Here is an 8252-nt window from a genome sequence, read left to right on the forward strand (position 1 = left end):
CGACTCCGTGTGGTTATTCTAGCGCTGTGTGTAGCACATCGCTACACTAGTACTATTTATTATTTATGGTGCAACTGTAACGAAAACCAATTTCCCCCGGGATCAATAAAGTATGACTATGACTATAACTTGTGCAAGATTCCCAAAAGGTTAACTTGCAGGTTGAGTCAGTGATGAGGAAGATGAATGCAATGTTAGCATTCATTCCAAGAGTACTAGAATATAAAAGTAAGGATATAATGCTGAGGTTATGTAAGGCACTGGTGGAGCCTCACTAGGAGTATTGTGAGCAGTTTTGGGCCCCTTATCTTGGAAAGGAGAGGGCTCGGAGGAGGTTCACTAGAGGAATTCCAGCAATGAAAGGGTTATCATATGAGGAGTGTTTGATGGCTCTGGGCCTGTACCCACTGGACTTTAGAAAAATTGGGGGGGGGGGTGTGGAGGAGGGAAATCTCATTGATACCTGTCAAATATTGAAAGGCCTAGATAGAGTGAATGTGGGGAGGATGTTTCCTATAGTGGAAGGGTCTAGGTCCAGAGGACACAGCCTCAGAATGGAGGGACATCCTTTTAGAACATTGATGAGGAGGAATTTCTTTAGCCAAAGGGTGGTGAATCTGTGGAATTTGTTGCCACAGGCGGCTGCGGAGGCCAGGTCTACTCCTAAGAACCGTGCAAAAGTTTTATATATGAGCCAGGGTACCAAAGACTTTTGCACTGTATTTGTCAATGAGGAGCGGAGAGAGAGTTGGAGTAAAGGATGTTGGGAATGGTGAGGGTGGAATACCTGCAGGAGGGTTGTGGGATAGTGCTGGAGTCCCAGTCCTGAGACACCAGGCAAGGTCATTTGATGCCAAACAATTGGCTTATTGATCATTACAGAATGTCTCTCTGCTGCTTTCCACTCCCTCCCCTCTCCCTTCCCCTTTTCCCAACCATGATTCCCCTCTCCCTGCCCCCTTTCCACTCTCAGTCCACAATAGAGACCCACATCAGAATCAGGTTTATCATCACTTACATATGTCATGAAATTTTTTTTGCGGATAGCCCTCCATTTTTCTATTCATTCACGGGCCTATCTAAGAGTCTCTTAAATGTCCCTAATGTATCTGCCTCTACCAGCACCCCTGGCAGCGTGATCCACACAACCACCACTGTGTGTGAAAAAACAGCCTCTGATATCCCCCCTACATTTCCCTGCAATCACCTTAAAATTATCCCCCCAGTGTCAGCCATTTCTACCCTTGGAACTGTCTCTGACTCCACGCGATCTATTCCTCTTATCATCTTGTATACTTCTATCAAGTCACCTCTCATCCTCCTTCACTCCAAACAGAAAAGCCCGAGCTCATTCAACCTTTCCTCATAAGACATGTTCTCTAATCCAGGCAGCAATCTGGTAAATCTCCTCTGCACCCTCTCTAAAGCTTCCACATCCTTCCTATAATGAGGCGACCAGAACTGAACACGATATTCCAAGTGTGGTCTGACTAGCTGCAACATTACCTCACGGCTCTTGATTTCAATCCCCTGACTAATGAAGGCCAACACACCATACGTCTCCTTAACAATCCTATCAACTTGTGCAGCAAGTTAGGCACGCTTTTGCAACACTGCATTGAAAGATCTCTGGAAGATCCAGCATTGAACATGGGATCAATGTCACCGAATCACTTCGGTGAATAAAATAGTTGCTGGTGCGAGAATGAAAGTGGAAAAGCCTTATGAAGCACTTCTATTGCTTGTTATTAAGCCATTAAATCTAGGTAGATTCAAAGGTCACAGAGAAGATTGCTGCAGTCAGACCTCGGCGATATGTCAGACACACCAATCCATGATGACCATAAGACATAGGAGCAGAATTAGGCCATTTGGCCCATCAAGCCTGCTCTGCTATTCCATCATTGCTGATTTATTATCCCTCTCGACCCAATTCTTCTGACTTTGCCCTGTAACCTTTCATGCCTTGACTAACCAAGAATTTATCAAGCTCTGCTTTAAATATACCCAATGACTTGGCCTTCTCAGCTGTCGATGGCAATGATTTCCACAGATCCACCACCATCTGTCCAAAGAATTTCCTTCTCATCTCTGCTTTAAATGGATGCCCCTCTATTGGAAGCATCCTTTCCACATCCACTCTATCTTACACCACTTGCATCTAGAGCAGCAATAAAGGTGCTGCATCTCAGCCTGCCCTTGGCCATGAAACCAATTTTGGTCTTCGTCTTGGTCTTGGTCATGTTCAGGGGTTCATTCATCATGTCAGTAGCTTCCACTTGGTTTTCACTCCTGTCAGCCATGCAAGTCGCGGGTGGAGACTCAGGAATATCATCGCACTCAGGTGTAGAAGGCTTTTTCATTGCTGTTTCTGTAACAGTTTTATTTTTACCAGTCAAGGTTGTTAGCCCTGAACTGAACCCCCTGAGCCTGGAGGACCAGGGGACCACTCCTAGTTTGGCCTCTACCCTTTGACTCGTTTGACATGGGTGACCCTACCAAGAGCCAAAGCACAAAGCATAGCTCTCCGGGTCACTGAGGCACACAAGCCTCCAAACCACAACCAGCTTGTGATCCTCTTGTAGGATCTTCTCTATCCAGGCCTTTCAACATTCAATAAGATTCCCCCCCTCCACCCCAAGTCTTCTGAACTCCAGTGAGTACAGGCATCACACACTCCTCATAAGTTAACCCTTTCATTCCTGGAATCATTCTCGTTAACCTCCTCTGAACTCTCTCCATAGTCAGCACATCTTTTCTTAGATAAGCGGCACAATACTCTGACCTAACCTATGCCTTATAAAGCCTCAGCATTATATCCTTGCCCAAGATCTTCAAAGGCACATTTTGTGGTGTGGTAATAATCTACAGGCTTAAAAAAGCTCAAGTTCCATCTTTAATTGCACGGTTCATGGGAATCATAGTTTGCACTATTTTGGAGACACTACAATCATACTTGTTCAAATCACACTGTCAAAAAAAGGGGGTAGGCAAAAGGCAGGTAACTATAGGCCAGTTAGTTTAACATCTGTAGTTGGGAAAATGCTTGAAGCTATCATTAAAGAAGAAATAACAAGGCATCTGGAAAGAAATGGATCCATCAGGCAGACGCAGCGTGGATTCAGCAAAGGCAGGTCCTGTTTGACAAACTTTGAGGATATAACAAGCGCAGTGGGTAGAGGGGAACAGGTGGACATTATTTACTTGGATTTCCAGAAGGTGTTCGATAAGGTGCTGCATAAAAGACTTATCCATAAATTGGGGGTGATGTATTAGCATAAATAGAAAAATGGTTAACTGATAGACAGCAGAGAGTTGGGATACATGGGTGTTACTCTAGTTGGCAATCAGTGGTCAGTCGTGTGTCGCAGGGGTCGATGCTGGGCCCACAATTGTTCACGATATACATTAACGATCTGGAATAGGGGACCAAGTGGCTTTTTTCGAAGTTTGCTGATGACACTAAATTGAGTGGAAAAATAAATTCTGCAGAAGATGCGGAGAGTCTATAGAGAGATATGGATAGGTTAAGTGAGTGGGCAAGGGTTTGGCAGAGGGAGTACAATGGAATGTGGAATTCTCTGCCCAATGAAGCAGTGGAAGCTACCTCAGTAAATATATTTAAGACAAGGTTGGGAAGATTTTTGCATAGTAGGGGAATTAAGGGTTATGGGGAAAAGGGCAGGTAGGTGGAGATGAGTCCATGATCTCATTGAACGGCGGAGCAGGCTCAACGGGCCAGATGGCCTACTCCTGCTCCTATTTCTTATGTGCTGGCATTAAGATAGTAAAATGATCTTAGCAAAGTTAAGGTGGCAATAGTAAGCCATTACAATCGATTGATGATGAGGGCCTGTACTGTACTGCCCCATGTTGTGCAGCTGTGCCTGTCAGCCATCAGGCTCCGAGGACAGCTTCACTCACCTCAGAACCAAATGGATTTCATGGCTGCAGCTTACTTTGATAACACATGTACTTTGAAGTATGATGTTCTTTACTGAGGCAGTGAGAAGTGTAGAGAGTCTTTGTTGTACCAAGCCACTATTCATCTAGACAGAATGCAGAAAAATTGATAAAGATCGTTGGGGAAATACGAAGAGGGCAGAGCTTAGTTAAGATGGCGCTGAACAGCGACACCCTTGCTTCTATCTTCGGAAACAGCTCTGTTTCCATCTTTATTCTCTTTATCTTTCCCTTTCAGGGTTCTTTTGAAGACCCTGACCTAGAGTTACACACTGACTTCGGTTCTTTGCAGGAATGGCACCCGCTCTCGGGGTTTCACGACTGCCAAGGGAGGAGCTTAGCTCGCCTTCGGAGGTCCGGGATCTCGCGGCTCTGGAGACGGGCGGATGGAAGGCCGATGTCCCAGCAGGAGGTCGGTGTGTCATGAGAGTTGAAAGATCTCTGGCTGTGTGCCCAGAGACCCAAGATCTTTGGGCACAGAGTTCGGAAAAAGGCAATGCAACACACTTTTAACACCATAAATCAGCGAGTTGTCTCTTATGTCTCCCCTCGCTCTGAAACGAGACACCACTCCCTTCCTTATTGAGGGGGAGAGGGAGGGGGAACGCGCGAGCCTGTGGTAGGTCAAATACTGGATGAACAAGTAGTCTTTGGGGGTACTGCAAGACTGTGGAGCTGCACTCTAGAGTGCTCGGTGGTGGGTGCCAATGCTTTTTTTTGCTAGTGGGGGAGGAGGATCGTTGCTTTGCTGCTGCTTACGCATGGGAGGGAGGGGAACTGAGGGGACTTTGGGGTTCTAGCGTTTAACTGTCATTCATTCTTTGGGGCACTCCTCTGTTTCCGTGGATGGTTGTGAAGCAAAAACATTTCAGGATGTATATTGTATACATTTCTCTGACATTAAATGTACCTTTGAAACCTTTGAGATGTTAATTTTCGGAGCAACCATTCCAGATGCAAGTACTTTGAGGTAATATGATAACGTGCAATGAAATCACAAATAGATGTAGAATAGTGACAGAAAGTTTCAAACCCGGACAGCTCCATTACGGGCGCTAGCCTCCCCAGCATCCAGGTCACCTTCAGAAAGCGGCATCCAGCTTCTTCCCTTCCACCACCGGATTTCTGAACGGAACACTACCGCAGTATTTATGCTGCAATTTATCATATTTATTGGAATGTACTGCTGCCGCAAAACAACAACTTTAACGACATTTGGCAGTGGTATTAAACCTGATTCTGAGATCCAGAGATGGGTTAGGACCCTCTCGTCGCCAAAGGCGTTAATTTTAAAGCCGGCAAACGGTGAGTGGTCGAGCGCCCCGGCAGGTCGGATAAATTGTGAATAGAAACATGGGCCAACACCACCGCGACGGGCCGAAAGGGCTGGCATACTCACGGCTTTCCCACAATCCCTCGGTCACCACCGACGTCACTCACCTCAAGCGACCGCACCCGTTACCAGGCAACCAGCAAAGAAGGAGTTGCTTTCCTCCCCGTCGACGCGCTCGTTCTTCTCTCCTGCAGCGGCGTTGCCTCCTTTTAAAGTTCGGATGGGCGGCGTTCTGCCACGGCCGTCCCTCACACCTTCCCCCGTCTTTTAGTTCCTCTGTCCGGCCGTCCTAGGTCGAGGAGACGTCGTAACCGAGGAGTGTTGCGGAGAAGTCAAGATGGCTCGGCGTTGTGAGGAGGCAGTCCTCCAATGCGGCGCAGGAGGACTCCGGCCGGCCGCTGGGCGCTTGTGCAGACCGGGGAACCGAATGATTGTTACTCCGGATCCGATGCGACACAAAATAGCTGATCTGCATAGATATGTCCATCAAGTTTCGCGGTCCGAGACCCCTCGTTAGAGATGTGGACCATTTTAATAGCCATGCGTTCGGCCCAGCGTTTGTTTCCGTGCAAGCGCCTCCGGCACGACATGGACACGTATAAATAAACGCGAGGAAGGAGCCGGAGATCCGGAGCCAATCCTCATTCGGGGATCAGAGTCAGCAACTTCAGATTCAATAGAGTTACCAACTCAGGGGACCGGTCCTGGGCCCAGCACATAGGAACAGAATCAGGCCATTCGGCCCGCACTGCCTTTTAATCATGGCTGAGCGTTTTGTGCTACACCTGTCCCTACACCTCCTCTCTTGCCACCATTCAGGGCCCCAAACAGTCCTTCCAGGTGAGGCAACACTTCACTTGTGAGTCTGTTGGGGTCATCTATTGCATCCGGTGCTCCCGGTGCGGCCTCCTCTACATCGGTGAAACCCGATGCAGATCGGGGGACCACTTCGTTGAGCACCTCCGCTCCGTCCGCCCGAACGGACAGGATCTCCCGGTTGCTACCCACTTCAACACTGCTTTCCACTCCCATTCCGATATGTCCATACATGGCCTCCTCTACTGCCATGATGAGGCTAAACTCAGGTTGGAGGAGCAACACCTCATATACCGTCTAGGTAGTCTCCAGCCCCTTGGTATGAACATAGAATTCTCCACCTTCCGATAATTCCCTCCCCCTCCCTATCCCCATGTCACTCTGCCCCCTTCCCCAGCTGCCTACCACTTCCCTCATGGTTCCGCCTCCTTCTACTACCCATTGTGTTTTCCCCTCTTCCTTCTTCACCTTTCCTGCCTATCACCTCCCTGCTTCCCCTCCCACACCCCTTTATCTTTCCCCTTACTGGTTTTTCACCTGGAACCTACCAGCCTTCTCCTTCCCACCCTCCCCCCACCTTCTTTATAGGGCCTCTGCCCCCTCCCCCTGCAGTCCTGACGAAAGGTTCCAGCCCGAAACGTTGATTGATCGTTTCCACGGATGCTGCCCGACCTGCTGAGTTCCTCCAGTGTGTTGTGCATGTCACAAATTACCTGACTTGGTCCAACTAAGCAGAGTTCACTGCCAAGAAGGCCCACCAGTGCCCTTACTTCCTGAGAAAACTAAAGAAATTTGGCCTGTCCCCTAATACCCTCACTAATTTTTATAGATGCACTGTAGAAAGCATTCTTCTAGGATGCATCACAACCTGGTATGGAAGTTGTCCTGTCCAAGACCGAAAGAAGCTGCAGAAGATTGTGAACACGGCGCAGCACATCACACAAACCAATCTTCTGTCCTTGGACTCACTTTACACCGCACGCTGTCAGAGCAGTGCTGCCAGGATAATCAAGGACACGACCCACCCAGTCAACACACTTTTGTCCCTCTTCCCTCCGGGAGAAGGCTCAGCAACTTGAAGACTTGTACGGCCAGATTTGGGAACAGCTTCTTTCCAACTGTGATAGGACTGCTGAACGGATCCTGACCCGGATCTGGGCCGTACCCTCCAAATATCCGGACCTGCCTCTCGGTTTTTTTGCACTACCTTACTTCCCATTTTTCTATTTTCTATTTATAATTTAAGTTTTTAATATTTACTATCGATTTGTACTCCAGGGAGCAGGAAGCGCAGAATCAAATATTGCTGTGATGATTGTACGTTCTAGCATCAATTGTTTGGTGACAATAAAGTATAAAGTAACACTACCTCTTTCAGAATCCTAGGATTTAGTTCATCTGGTCTGGGACCCCTCAACCATTAAGCTTCTGAACCAGCATGGATTAACTTCCCTCACCTCAACGCTTAACTGATTCCACAAACGACAGACTCACTTACAAAGACTCATGTTCTCAGGGTTATTTTTATTTGCAGTTTGTCCTCTTTCGCACATTGGTTATTGCTTTTCGTTTACGAACATTTTTTTCATAAAATCCTCTTGTTATTTTTTCCTTGGAAGAAAATGAATCTCAGGGTCAAATACGGTAACAAATAAATACTTCGATAATGAATTTACTTTGAACTTTGACCCCCCATTGTCATAGTAGTACGATTATAATAGGGTCAGGTTTAACGTCACCAACATATGTCAAAAATACGTTGTTTTGCGATGGCAGGATATTGCAATACACAATAGTAAAAGAATACAAATTACAATGTATATGAAAATTAAATTAAGTAAGTAGTGCAAAAATATGCCAATTGGTTCAAGAATTTCTTGAATTTGGTGGTATGGGACCTCCTGCCTGATGGTAGCCAGAGGTGGTCCAGCTCAGGTGGTGGGGCTGTAATTCTCATGGTCTTATTTCAATAAAATGATCCTTCAGTCTTCTAAAGTAAATGAGTGTAAACCCAACTATTCTTCTTATGACAACCTCTTTATCCCTGGGATCAACCTTTTCTGCTCAGTCTCCAGTACTAGTGTATACACTCTGTGGTGACTTTATTAAGAATCTTCTGCACCTAACAAAGAAGCCATGT

At 46.8% G+C, this 8252-nt stretch overlaps 1 protein-coding gene across 2 annotated transcripts in view; it reads right to left on the reverse strand.

Annotated features, from left to right (window-relative positions):
• Positions 1-6086, reverse strand: part of hdhd2 (haloacid dehalogenase-like hydrolase domain containing 2) — a 42434-nt gene extending 36348 nt beyond the window's left edge. Inside the window, exon 1 of one of the 2 annotated variants that reach the window (XM_063042588.1) lies at positions 5404-6086. The gene's annotated coding sequence lies outside the window, so the exon portion shown is untranslated. The remainder of the gene's footprint in view (positions 1-5403) is intronic. The other variant, XM_063042587.1, reaches the window with a different exon arrangement.
• Positions 6087-8252: the final 2166 nt, after the last annotated feature.

The sequence above is a fragment of the Mobula hypostoma genome, chromosome 3 (assembly GCF_963921235.1).
Source record: "Mobula hypostoma chromosome 3, sMobHyp1.1, whole genome shotgun sequence".
In the NCBI taxonomy this organism is placed as follows: Eukaryota; Metazoa; Chordata; class Chondrichthyes; order Myliobatiformes; family Myliobatidae; genus Mobula; species Mobula hypostoma.